This window comes from Ailuropoda melanoleuca, chromosome 7 (assembly GCF_002007445.2).
Source record: "Ailuropoda melanoleuca isolate Jingjing chromosome 7, ASM200744v2, whole genome shotgun sequence".
NCBI classification, from domain to species: domain Eukaryota; kingdom Metazoa; phylum Chordata; class Mammalia; order Carnivora; family Ursidae; genus Ailuropoda; species Ailuropoda melanoleuca.
This window is the reverse complement of record NC_048224.1, coordinates 3,740,393-3,753,924: the sequence shown is the minus strand read 5'-3', so window position 1 is coordinate 3,753,924 and position 13,532 is coordinate 3,740,393. Positions and strand designations below refer to the sequence as shown.

Genomic DNA, 13,532 nt, shown 5'->3' with positions numbered 1-13,532 from the left:
GATAAGAGATGCATATCCTTCTTGGAGTACCTTGATTGAATTTGGGAAGATAGTGACTTTTTTGTTGTTTTTTAAGATTTATTTATTTATTAGAGAGAGAGAGAAAGCATGGGGGATAGTGGCAGAGGGAGAGGGAGAAAGAGTCTCAAGCAGACTCCACATTGAGCATGGAGCCTGATGCAGGGCTTGGTCTCATGACCCTGAAGTCACGACCTGAGCCCATACTAAGAGTCAGACACCCAACCAACTGCCCACCCAGGTGCCCCATGACTATATATTTTTAAAGATTTTATTTATTTATTTGAGACAGAGAGGCCACAGAGGGAGAGAGAGAAGCAGCCTCCCTGCTGATCACGGAGCCCAACGTGGGGCTCAATCCCAGGACCCTGAGATCACGACCTGACCAGAAGTCCGACATTTAACGGAATGAGCCACCAGGCGCCCCTGCATGACTATTTTTTTAAAGTTAAAATATAGTGAGAGAGAAGAATTGATAGAGAATGACAGTACAATTTATAAGTAAATGGAACAACTAACTGAACTTTGAGGGTGATAGCCTCATCTTTACAAAGAAGATGACTTTCAATAGAGTCTTAAATGCTGAAGTCGACACCAATCAAACAAATAATAACACATTTTAGGATCATCAGTAAACATCTAGGTAACTTTGTGCTCTAGATTTTCTTTTCATTTTGCCTGTTTTCTCCTTCTGTCCCGTTTCTTGATAAAGTCGAGAAGAAGAAAAAAAAATAGTGATCTTTTGCAAGCAGGTTATTCCTCCAACAAAGAAACTCATAGATTCCTTCCAGAGTAATGAGGCTCCCTAATGATCCTCTCCCTTATTGTCATCATTTTTGATGTGTTCTCTGTAGAGAGAGATTTACTCTCAGATATAGCCAATTTAATAAAATAGCCTTGATAGTCACATCACACAAATTATCTTTATCTGCGATGTTAATTTATCTAGTTCCACAAATGTTAAGGGAAGAAAAGATCTCTTGGAAGATGACATATTCTCAATACTGCTAACTTTAGGGATTTTAATCTTTAGAACCAAGAGTCAGAATGAAAATCTAACTTGCCCTCTCACTACCTACATGTTATAGTATTTTCAATTTTATTGTTATCTAGAGAGCACATGTCAAATATAACTAGCAAAGGATTTGGACACCTAAATTTTACCATTATATTCCAAGGTACCTTGTTGAAAGCTTAACGACATATTGTTATCACTGAACTGCTCACCATGCTGAACAATCCTTTTCTATATGTAGAAATACACAATAAAGAAAAGTGTCAAATTTCAGCTCGTCCAAGTTATTTTTTAGAAAAAAGATAATTTATTTTGTATTTCTTGGTTCTTGGGCTAAAAAAAATCTTTAATTTTGTTTTTCACAAGCAAATAGAATTATATGCATGACTCAACAAAATCAGGAGTTTAATATATATAATCATTATTCAGTCTGTCATTTGCATTATAAAAATGATAATGAGTCAGCGCATATTCACAGTTCTGCTTCACAGAACATTTTGCTTCAATTAAAATATATTTTATGTTGCAGAGAAATACGTATGACTTTTTACTTCTGATTTTATTGTGAAAACCTTTTTATGATATTTCAGGCATGGTTGAAGAAAAAACAATGCTTGTGACTTTACAGCTTAGGTGTCTATTACTGTGTTAGTGGATTTATGAAATTTGTAAACCTTCCCAGCCTTTGCGTTGCTCAAACTACACTCCAGGAAGCCAGTATTTGTGTGGGAGGTTTTGGGATGAGCAGCTTGGAGACCTACAATAAGGAAAAAGTGTGTCGAGAGATGAGTGCTTCAGTAAGAGCCAGGAAGAAGGTCATGGCAAGCCTCAGGAGTGGATCTGTTTTGGGGACTGATAAGCAGCTCTTCAACCCTGAGCTGTTTCTGCATATTTATTTTTGCAGATGGTTAAAAGAGCAAATAAAAAAGAATTCCACACAGTTTAACTGAGTCTGACATGCCACTTACTAATCCAGCTTTGGACAAACAGCTTCGGACATCCCTCAGTTATGCTTATCAATGTGTAAGACCATTAATTGTCCACAAATTCACCTCATCCTTTGATTAAGTAAGCATTCATTGAGTACCACACACTTATTAAGTATTTTGGCAAGTGTTGAAGATTTCCAAGATAAATGCTTGCACTTAAACTTTCCACAGTCCAGTGGGGAAGATGAGCAAATAGTCAAATTATCTTAGAAAAGGGGTATAAGATAGTGATTTTGTTTGCGTGACCAATTATTTTACATACTTTGCTAGAGGCAGTACTCAGCCTGTGGAAGTGGAGCATGACAGAAAGAATAAGGGCTCTAAAGGGCTTCTCAAGTTTTAATGTGAAGTAATTCTGTTACATTCAGATTTTATTATTTTAAATTTAAACTAATATTTCTTGGGTTATTAAACGTGGTTTTAAGTTTCCAGATATATAGGTGAATTTTGTATCTTTTTGGTATTGATTTTCAACTTATTTTCTTTGAAGTCCTATAGACCATGTTCTCTCACTATGATCTTTTGAAAATTAAGGTTNCTATGACCTTTTGAAAATTAAGGTAGGCTTTTTGACATAAATCTAGTCAGTTTTAATAAATGTGCACATGAAAATATCATATGTTCTCCAGTGTCTCCCCTCCACATAGGTCTTGGCTTCTCCATTCCAGCATCCTCCCCTACCATTTCACTGAAACAAATCTTGTCTTGGTCATCGATGATTTCTATGCTGCGAATACACTGCACAGCTCTTGGTCCTCATCTTGCTTGACTCACCAGCAGCACTTGATACAATTAAACGTTTTCTCCTCTTCAAACCACTGTTTTCTCTTGACATCTGGAACCCCTCTCTAATTTCCCTGCATACTTCAGTAGCTATTCCTTTTCATTCTCTTTTGCTGTCTCCTCTTCATCTGCTGGTATTTAATAGTTGAAGTACCCAAGCATTCAGTCCTTAAACCTCTGAACTTTCCAAACAGACTCACTCCTTCAGTGATGTCACTGGATCCCAGGGCTTTTTAAAAATATCACCTGTGTTCTAATGACTTCCAAATTGACATTTCCAGCCACACTTTTCCCCCTGGATCTCCAATACCCAGCTCCCTTTTTGATATCTTCATTTGATTGCCTAATGAAACTAACGTCATCAAACTAACATTTCCACAATGGATCTCTTGATAATCCCCCTAAGCTTTGGTGGTCCTCCTTCTCTGAGTTAAGGCCAACTCTACTTTTGCTTTCACTCAGATCCAAAACCATAGAGCTAAGCTTTAACTCTCTCATTAACACCCCACATGGAATCTGTTTACAAATCCTATCTTTTCTATCTTCAAACATAGCCATATTCTAACCATTTCTTTCCACCTCCACTGTTTCTGCCCTAATCCTGTCTTTCCTAGATCGAGGCAATAGTCTTATTTCTCTGCTTCTGACTTTAACACACTTCAGTTTCTTCTCAACATTCAGCAAGGTGGTTCTGTCTGTTATCTACCCTGAATCCCGCATTGGCTTTCCATCTCATTAGGAATAAAAACTTGTGTCTAATTTCTATAGTAAACTTTAGATGATTACTCTCAGATTTGTTCTTTTCTTTTCCTTTTTTCTTTTTTAAAGATTTTATTTATTTATTTGACAGAGACAGCCAGTGAGAGAGGGAACTCAAGCAGGGGGAGGGGAGAGGAAGAAGCAGGCTCCCAGCGGAGCAGGGAGCCCAATGCGGGGCTCAATCCCAGAACCCTGGGATCACGCCCTGAGCCAAAGGCAGATGCCTAATGACTGACCCACCCAGGCACCCNCAGGCTCCCAGCGGAGCAGGGAGCCCAATGTGGGGCTCGATCCCAGAACCCTGGGATCACGCCCTGAGCCAAAGGCAGATGCCTAATGACTGACCCACCCAGGCACCTCAGATTCATTATTTTCTGAGCTCTTCTTACTTTTCTCTCTCAACTCACTCCAAATTAACTTAGTGTCTTGCTCTTTTTTCTAAAACAATAACAGCAAATATACTCAGACTTTGTTGTTCATGTTGCTTACACCTGGAACATTTTCCTCCCATGTACCCACAGGGCTGACCCCCTTATTCCCTTCAGATCTTTATTCAAATATGGCTTTAGTAAGGATGTACTTCAGTCCCATGTCTAAAACTGCAACCTTTCCCACACATTTCTTCTACACTTTGACTGTTTTTTCTCCTTAGCTGTTATTAATGATATATAAAGTGTGTGTATATATATATATGTATATACACATATAATTTTTGTCTTCTCTGCTATAATCTACATATGAACAAATTGCATTTTTTTCATTACTGTATTCTAAACATCAAAATCAGTGCTAACATATAGTAGGTAGTCAACAGAAGTTTGTGAAAAGAATTGAGTAGCTGTATCAAGTTATGAGCTGCACAGTGGTTACCTTGTTGCTCTAGATAAAAGCAGGTGGAGGCAGAAATTAGCATGCAGGATGTTTATAGAGAGTGCTTTGGGATCAACTGGTGCAAAAGAGAAGGGGAGAAAGAAGGATAAGCAAACAGAAGATGGGCTGCAATGTAGCCTCAACAAAGGTTTCTTTCAACAGCATAGGAAGCTGTCCTGCTCTGCGGCTCTAGGCCACACCTTCATGCTCAAAGTCTGTAACTGGGTGAAGGCTGCATTTGAGTGAGGACTTGGTGAGGCAGCATGGCCAGCTTTAGGCAGTTCCAGATGAGATTAGAGCTGGCAGTTGGCAGCACTCCCAGCAGAGGGGTGAAAAGATCTATTAATCCTGAAAAGGCATCTTTCAGGTGTCCACTGCAGGACCATGGCCTTAAGACTATTGTGTTCTAGAAGATTTCTCCTCCTGTGAACCACATGGTTTCCACACCTTCAAATCTTCATCCAAAGAGGCCTACCCATTATTTCTTTTTCTCTCCACCTCCTGCCCCACATAGTTTCACAGACCCATACCTTTCAATATAAACATGTTATTTGTTTAATTACACTCTTCCTGATTGCATCCTCCAACTCGAAGATATGCTCCAAGAAGACAGAGTGGTTTTTTGTTTTTTGGTTTTTTGGTTTTTTTTTTTGGTATATTTTGTTCACTGAAAGTAATCACAAGTGCCTAGAGCAGTGTTTATAATATTTGAAATACTTGTGGAATGAAGGAATTTCAGGCTTCTGACTGAACCGACTTTGTGATACTTCTTGGAATTCCGAAGAGTGATGATAATAGCTTTTTTGATTTCATTGATGTACAGGGCAGGGTGAAGCAGAGCCTGACTTCCTGGAACAAGCCTTGGACTGCAGCCCAAGACCAGACAAGATACTCCAGAGCCATTTTTACAGCAACGGGGTGGGCGGCAAGGTTACTAAAAAAGAAATGAATCCTGCCTATTAGGATACCCACTAATTTGCAGGCACAAACTTGGTTCCTTGAGGGCTGAAGTAGCTCTAATATCTCCTCGTTTTCAGACTGGGTGCAGGTCCGTATTGTCTCCGGGGTGAAGAGACTAAGGCTAGGCTTAAAGGTTAAGGAAGAGTTTGATAACAAGCTTTATCTACCTATCCTTTTTGCCCCAAAAGTTAATGCAGGGAAGATGCGATGGAGCAGGCTGCCACCAGAGAGCGCTGTGGGACCTCGTTGTGAGGTTTAGCTGCCAGCGTAAGATTGCCAGGAGCTTGGGAACACAAGCTTTTAAAAACATTAACATAAAGGAATTTTGCTAATGTCGTTAATGACTGCTTCATTTTGAAAGCAATAGAATGAGAAAGAATGCATTAAATTGTACTTGAAATTTAAAAATTGGAAAGGATTTTAATAGAAGTTTCACACAGAAAGATACGTAATATCCCTTAACTGATGTAAGGGCATATTTAACCTACATCATTANAGAATGCATTAAATTGTACTTGAAATTTAAAAATTGGAAAGGATTTTAATAGAAGTTTCACACAGAAAGATACGTAATATCCCTTAACTGATGTAAGGGCATATTTAACCTACATCATTNCATCAGGTTCCTGTGCTATGAGCCTGCTTCTTCCTCTCCCACTCCCCCTGCTTGTGTTCCCTCTCTCGCTGGCTGTCTCTATCTCTGTCAATAAATAAATAAAAAAAAAAATATTAAATCAAGAATAATGAAAGTTTTGAAAAATAAAAATCGTAGGGTATAACTAAATAATTTCAGGTATATCAGAACAATAGGAAGACATGAAGCTGACTACAAGGAAGATGTTGTTTATTTACTAATATAAAAGGACCTCTAAGTTAGTTTCCTTGGGACGGGAGAAAGGCAAGGCCCATAATAGTGGACAAAGAATGTAGTCTTTTTTCTTTGTTTAAATGAGGGTGGGGTGGGGAATAATATGCATACTCCCGTGTATTTGTAGAAGGAAATTTTGCAAGAATTCTCAGATGCCAGTGAAGTTGGTCTTGTTGAAGGTGGCATGAGGAGAGGATGGAGGCAAGGGTGACATAAAGGGTGACAGAAAAATATACCATTTTGTGAGGCCTAGATTCATGCAAATGTGTTACCTATTCACAAAACAATAAATATATGTATTTTAAATTGCAGGGGGAAATGTTGGGTTAGTCATTGAGGAAATGTTGACAATTCAACTTGTATCACTTAAATGCATCGGATACTTAAAGGTATTTGTATTCAGTTACCTAGTTAGTTTTTAAGTTACTAATTATCTGCTTGAAATCAACCAGTACTAATATGTCTGGCAGTCTTGAAATGAATGAGGTGACGTGTCCAGCAGGGCTATCCCAGGGAGAACTTGCAAAGCTGTTTGGAGTTTCCCTTGGTATCTTTTTGTTGTTGTTGTTGTCTTGACTTTCCATGATAATCTCACTTCCCACCACCTACCATGTTACCAATTGATTTGCCCTTTGGGCAAAGAGGAAAGAAGTTGACAGACTTTTCCTTACATTGTAACAGATTTTCTCTAGTAATACACATTTATTGACTTAATGTTTACTGAATATCTACTAAGAACCTGGCAACGAACCACCTTCTGAGGATGCAAATCTGTGAGAAGTGACCTTTCCTGTAAGGAAATCATAGTCAAATAGGAAGATGGCGTACTCTGATTACTTTGCAGAATGATATGTTCAATGGAAAGACCCCCCCCCAAAAAAAATCTTCTTTTACTGAAATTGAAGAGAACCTTTAGATCATTTCATGAATTTTAAAATATGAGTAGGGATTCTTTGGCTGAGGAAGGGGAAGAGCACTGCGAAAGATCTGAAAATACACTGTCCATTACAAGTGCTGAAGAGTTTAGTGTGGCTAGAGTGTGTTTAAGATGGATTTCTATCATTTTGAGAGGAATTACTGCCACTGTGGCTAATACTAACTACTTAGTACATATGTATATACTAGGTATGTGATGCCATTTAATTCTAACAACAAAACTCTGAAGTATGTTATCTGAATCATACAGATAATGATACCAAGAATTATAAAAATGTATCTAGTTACACACATGGGTAAAGACAGGAGTCAAACCTAAATTTGATTCCAAATCCCATGCTCTGAAGTATGAATAAGTGTTTGCTGAACTTCTTCTAGTCTCCTTTCAGATTCGCTCTTTACCTTTCTCCACCCTACTCTCTAACACTGGAAATTAGTTTGAATGGAGTTCATCAGGAGACTATGTCACCTTGGAAGTCCAGGGTGGTTTGTCCCATGGGTAGGATAGGTAGAAAACCAGAGAGAAAGGAGAAGATGAGAGTGCTTTATCCTAGGGCTCCCTCACATCCTGGAATCTTGTGCTACCTGGGACTCCCAACTGAAGATCACTGTTTCTGCACAGGGGACCCTCTGTATACGTCTGACTCCTAGATGGCGGTAACTGCTCCCTGTCCTCGTCTCTGCCAGGCTCAAGGTGGCACCTTCCCTTGTGGTTTCCCTACATACAGCCCACAGTTTTGTAATGAGTTCTTTATTAGACTCTCCTCAATTATTCTAATTTGAAAGTGCCATCTGTTTTCAGTTGGCACTAGACCGACATTTAGGAAGTTATTGTTATTATCTGAATGAGAGCTAATGAAAGCTTATTGTGGAAGTAGCAGAAGAAATAAAGGGGATGAAATGGATTCCAGAGTGAGATGAGAAAAATCTGAGTTTTAAGAAGGCTACAAGGAAAGAACAATATTCACTCATAAGATTTGACTTCTATTACAGAACTGAAGTGGGTCTCTCTGGTACCTTTTATATTATACCGTATAGAAAAACTCTTAAATTTAATAGCAACATGAGACAAAAGAAGTGGTTCAGAGCTTGGCACCAGAAAGGTTAGGATTTAAGGGAATAGATTTCACTGCTTGTGTTGAAGTCCATGGAGCCACATTGTTCATTCAGAGAGGGTGGTACCAGATATCAAGGGGTGATTCAAACAAGTGATTAATGCAAAGTGAGCACAAGAGGTAAGAGGTTCCCCTGGCAAGTGGATCAAACAGTAGGGCGTATCAACTGGTCCTGAGGATGAAGGTACCCGGTAAGCCTCTGGAGGAAGGTCAGCAAATAACAGGATCCCTACCATGAGATTCAGTTCAGAGTCAAGCTCCAAGGGCCAGAGAGGGATACAAAGGCAAAGGCAACACATGAGCTGCCTGGACAGAACTGCAACAAGAAGGTCATATTGTTGGATTCCTTATGTTTCCTTAAACCACCCAATTGTGGTTTAAGGAAACAGGCTGGAGCAAGGCTGGGAGTGCTGAAGATCAAGTGGCTCCAATTGTGAGAAGTAAAGGACCGTAACACCCCTTTCATACAGCCCAGCTCTGAGGTTTTGTTTTGTTTTTAAGTCTATGATTCCATCATCTGGTCAAAAGCTCTAATCTCGTCTGATGTTTCATAGTAGCAACACTCTGGTGCATTTGAGGAAGCATCTGTGTTCCTCATCAGTGTCTCACAAGTTGAAGAATATAAAGTAGTTAGTACAGGCATAAAACTATGGCATTACTAAATTGGTTCCTACTGAGATTTCTTTTGATGGTGTTAAAAAAATTCAGGAAACAATATTTTTAACATATTCTGTCGGGTTTAAGGTATTTTGATTTACAGTCTCCAAGGACAATATATAGAAAATGACCCCATAAATTAACACAACTACTTAAAGCAAATGGATAAGAATGATGGCACTGAAATAATAATCTTTTATAAATTGGTTCCTACTGAGATTTCTTTTGATGGTGTTAAAAAAATTCAGGAAACAATATTTTTAACATATTCTGTGGGGTTTAAGGTATTTTGATTTACAGTCTCCAAGGACAATATATAGAAAATGACCCCATAAATTAACACAATTACTTAAAGCAAATGGATAAGAATGATGGCACTGAAATAATAATCTTTTATAAAAAAAAGGTTTTATAGGAGATAAAATATAGACGGTCCCTTTGACTTAAACAGCTGCTCTCTTAATCATTGTGGCATAAATGATAGAGGTGAAGAGTTTACACTTCTTTTCTTTGTGTTGCACATTCTGATACATGGGTGTCTAATGTGACAAGGAAAGATAACATAATGAATATCTTACTGCACTTGAATGAACATTAAAAAAAAATGACTGACACTGTATTTTGTTCCAGGTAGGAATAAAAAACAAGCAGTTCCTGGCCAGTGATACTCCAGTTAAGGGTGTCTGACTGACAGCATCTTGGCACCAGCATTGAAGGAAGTGATGGGCTTTGGTTCTAGGTGAGTACAGTTCTCCAAGTCATAATGGGTGCATCTTTCTGACTCTTACCTACGGAACTCAGAAGATAACTCCAGCAAGATTCTTACCCTCTCAAAATACTGGGTTACTGCATTTCTTCAAAATATTGTAGTTGTAAAATTCTTTCGTACTTTAAAGTCAATGAATATATTTTTTTCCTCTTTAAGTGGTCAAACAGGTAACTATGAATGGGATTTCTTTCTGAACTGGGTGTCAAAATGCCTGAACTACAAGTAGAAAGCTAGATGAAATTTCATAGTGTTTGGGGGTTAAGGAGGGAAGCCTATTTCCAGAAGTGACCAAAGTGGGAACAAAGTTATCATTAAGCATTGCAAATTGACACATTGTTCTGTAGACTTCTTAATGACAGGCACAGGAGGGCTGAGTTAGCCTTGAGGACTCCAGATTTTGTCGCTTCCAAAATTATGCAATTAGAGCAGGCAGATAATCCAGTAATTCCAAAGACTCCTTGACTTCTGGTTTCTAAATGACAAGAGATCAGAAGTAGGGGTCAGACATACCTGTATTCTAATTATGATTCTCCAAGTATGTACGTTCATGAATTCATAAGCCAGAAGGTATGCATCACATAGGGACCTCAATATGAAGCTTATGTGGGCTGAGTAGAATAGGCTATAGATTTAAGTAATGGGAGACAAATGTTACGCAACTTAATTTTTTAAGTTTGCAAGACTTACATACTAGGCCAAGACACATGTTATTTTAATTCACATTTAATTTCTGCCTTCCACAGATTTAAATATTAATAAAGAAGGTAAGCTAATTAAGTCTACAAGGACAAGCACTATCAAAAATATGTAAAGAATATGCAGTAAGTACTTAGTCTACTTACCAAATATGTAATAATTCTCCTTTTGTCACGGCAATTCTGTATCTAGTGACAATGTAAAGGAAAAAATAAAGAATATCTGAAAAGATATGAGAAAAGGATGTTTCTCATAGTCTGTCTTAATACCAATGAAAATGATGAACAACCAAGATATTTAATTATAAAATAGATTTTTGTTCAAATTGTGAAATTCTATAGAACTATTAAAGTGATTTAGAATACTTATGAAAGAAGGAATAGGCATATTTTTAAATTTATAAAAGCAGGTTAAAATGTCTTTAAGATAACATTTGTGTGTTTATGTAGAAGAGGCAGAAGGAAAGACACCTATATGATTTTTTCGTTTTTGTTCTTTAACTTTTTTTTCTGATGTTCTCATACTGGACGTTTTTCCTAAAATCAGAAAAAAAATACAACTTAACATTGAAAATTTTTTCACAAGAAAATAGGATTGTAGAAGAATGAGGTCATGAAAAAGTAGCATATCTTTTCAGAGATTAAAAATCAGGTTATGAAACAGAATTGGAGTAAAATCCTATATTTGAGTAAAATGTATATCTATATAGATAACAAAGCAGAATTTGGGTAAAATCCTACATTTGTATTTTTTAAAAGAACATATATGTATATTTTTAAAAAAGAACATAAGTACATGTTATGTATTTATAAAAATATACAACTTTTTTTTTTGTTTAAGTAAAAGAGTTTAGGAGAGTCAAGATAATTCCTATTTAATAAATGTGTAAAGTCCCCAAAGAAAGATTGAAATTTGAGTAGGGCCTTGAAGGTTAAATATACAGAAACGTTCTTTCATTAGTATTAATAACAAAATTCGACCTGTTGAAATGGCTAAGAGTATATATTATGCTTACTTGTATTGCACTACTTTTCATTTTGTAGAAAATTATAGTATAAGTGATACACATTGAATGAATTTGAATATTGATATTTGTTTCAAGCCTAGAATAATCAATTTGATGAACTAAATGCTATCTTTTATTACACACTGACACTTTGTAAATATTAGTACATTTTTAACAAAAATTACATTAGTGTGTGATTAATTATAATATGAAAATATTGACCAAATCTTTGAAAGTTAGTTATATTTCATTACCATAGTCTTCTGCAATTCTTCTTTATCTGACTTCAGTGATGCTTAAGTAGGTGTATATTTATCTCAAAAGAAAAGAAAAGAAAAGAAAAGAAAAGAAAAGAAAAGAAAAGAAAAGAAAAGAAAAAAGAAACAACTCTAATTTCTTATGTGAACATTTCATTTTAAAACTAAATTTTGTGAAGATTAGAAGTGGTGTCCCCTTTCACAGACTTCTCTGTGCTTATCTTTCACAGAGACTATGGTTTCCAAGTCTATCCTTTGCTCTTTTTATTTTCCCTGTATATTCTGCTTGGATGATCACATACACCCATGGCTTTAATATTCCCAAATTTAGTACTCTAAACCCACACTCTGATTGTCCACTAGAACAATATACCAAATGAACCAGAGGTATCATTCTCACCTAGGCTATGACTTTTTCCTTTAGATTCCTCTTTAATGTGGTCTCCTCTTTATACCTTGCCCAGTGTCAAATCTGAAAAGTAAAATCCTGCTTATAGGGAAGGATGTAGAAGGAGGTGCCCAAATTGACTGAGTAGGCCTGAATTGTCCTTAATGGGCAGGTGAAAGGAGAAGTTTGTTAATATCATTAACATATTAACAACAATAATAATTTAAAATTTTCTCCCTTTTTTTCCCCATTACCTGTGAACTTATTCTTGGTAACTCCTCATCATTCTCATATCAGTGCTTCTCCCCACAATATGCACATTATAAATGCATGACCTGACATTAAGTTGAAATGAGAAGAACGGCAGAACAATGTGTAAAATGGTAGTTACCAACATAGGTGCGAGGGGACAGATTTGTACTGGTTGACCGTGACTCAAATATATACTCTGCCATGAATGAGTTATGCAGTCCAGAGTCTACCATTCTCTTTAAGCCTTTGAGTCACAAATTATTCATTCTAAATTGTTCCAATTATAAAGTCAACTAATACAGTGTTTGTGGAAAACAGTCTATAAATGTTTAAGTACTTTGTTGGTGTGAACATTGTTACCAATCATCAAGAATAGATACAAATTACCAAAATACTCACACATGTGTATATGTATATTTGTGTATGCACAGTGCAAAACAGACTACTTCTATTGAAGTAATGGAACTAGTTGTTTCTGCCATGAAATCTCAGCTTTTTGGTAAAATATCTTTAAGTAGGTATTTGAAGAGAAAGTTTCTTCCTTTTTACTTTAATGTGTGTGGCCTGCCCATCAAATCAGCACAGTTCAGTAATTCAGAAGGTGTTCTCCCTGCCCTTGGATCACAAAGGGAATTCAATTAGGGATAAAATCCCAAGATAATGAGCTGGGCAACACAAAGCAACTTCCTCTTATGAAATCCACTCACAAAATAAATGTGGTATGAAAATTAAAGATACAGAATATTAGGATAGCATTGATTCATTGATCTGGAAATTATTTCCAACCATATAATATTAATAACATGCCATGACCTGAAATTTAGGCTGCAGTGAACATCACACAGCAACAAAAATTATCTAATATTGCCGACAAATGTAGTAATGTTGAACGTTAACAGTTGAAATTACATTTGCTGAAGTACTGAGAATATTTTGCAAACTATAACATAAGAAATTGTCAGGAGATGAGAATTTGGTCAGATGAGTCAGTATTCATTAGACATTAAATAATATATGCCTAGAGTAAATCAAAATACATTTCACGTTGGTTGCACTGAAACCACTTGGAGTTCCAAATAATGTATGGTAAAATGTGGGAGAATTAGCTCACCACAAACCAAAACTCTCAACTGGATTTTGCATGTGTGTTCTTTATTCACATATTTCAAGAAGATGCAATGACCTGAAAATCGA

The 13,532-nt window shown here is 36.7% G+C and overlaps 1 protein-coding gene across 31 annotated transcripts in view; it reads left to right on the top strand.

The window, feature by feature from the left end:
* The window catches only part of PTPRD (protein tyrosine phosphatase receptor type D), a 2,142,161-nt gene that overhangs the window by 639,209 nt on the left and 1,489,420 nt on the right, over nt 1-13,532 (top strand). For all 31 annotated transcript variants that reach the window (XM_034663855.1, XM_034663876.1, XM_034663861.1 and 28 more), the window contains one exon: nt 9,601-9,709. The gene's annotated coding sequence lies outside the window, so the exon portion shown is untranslated. The remainder of the gene's footprint in view (nt 1-9,600; nt 9,710-13,532) is intronic.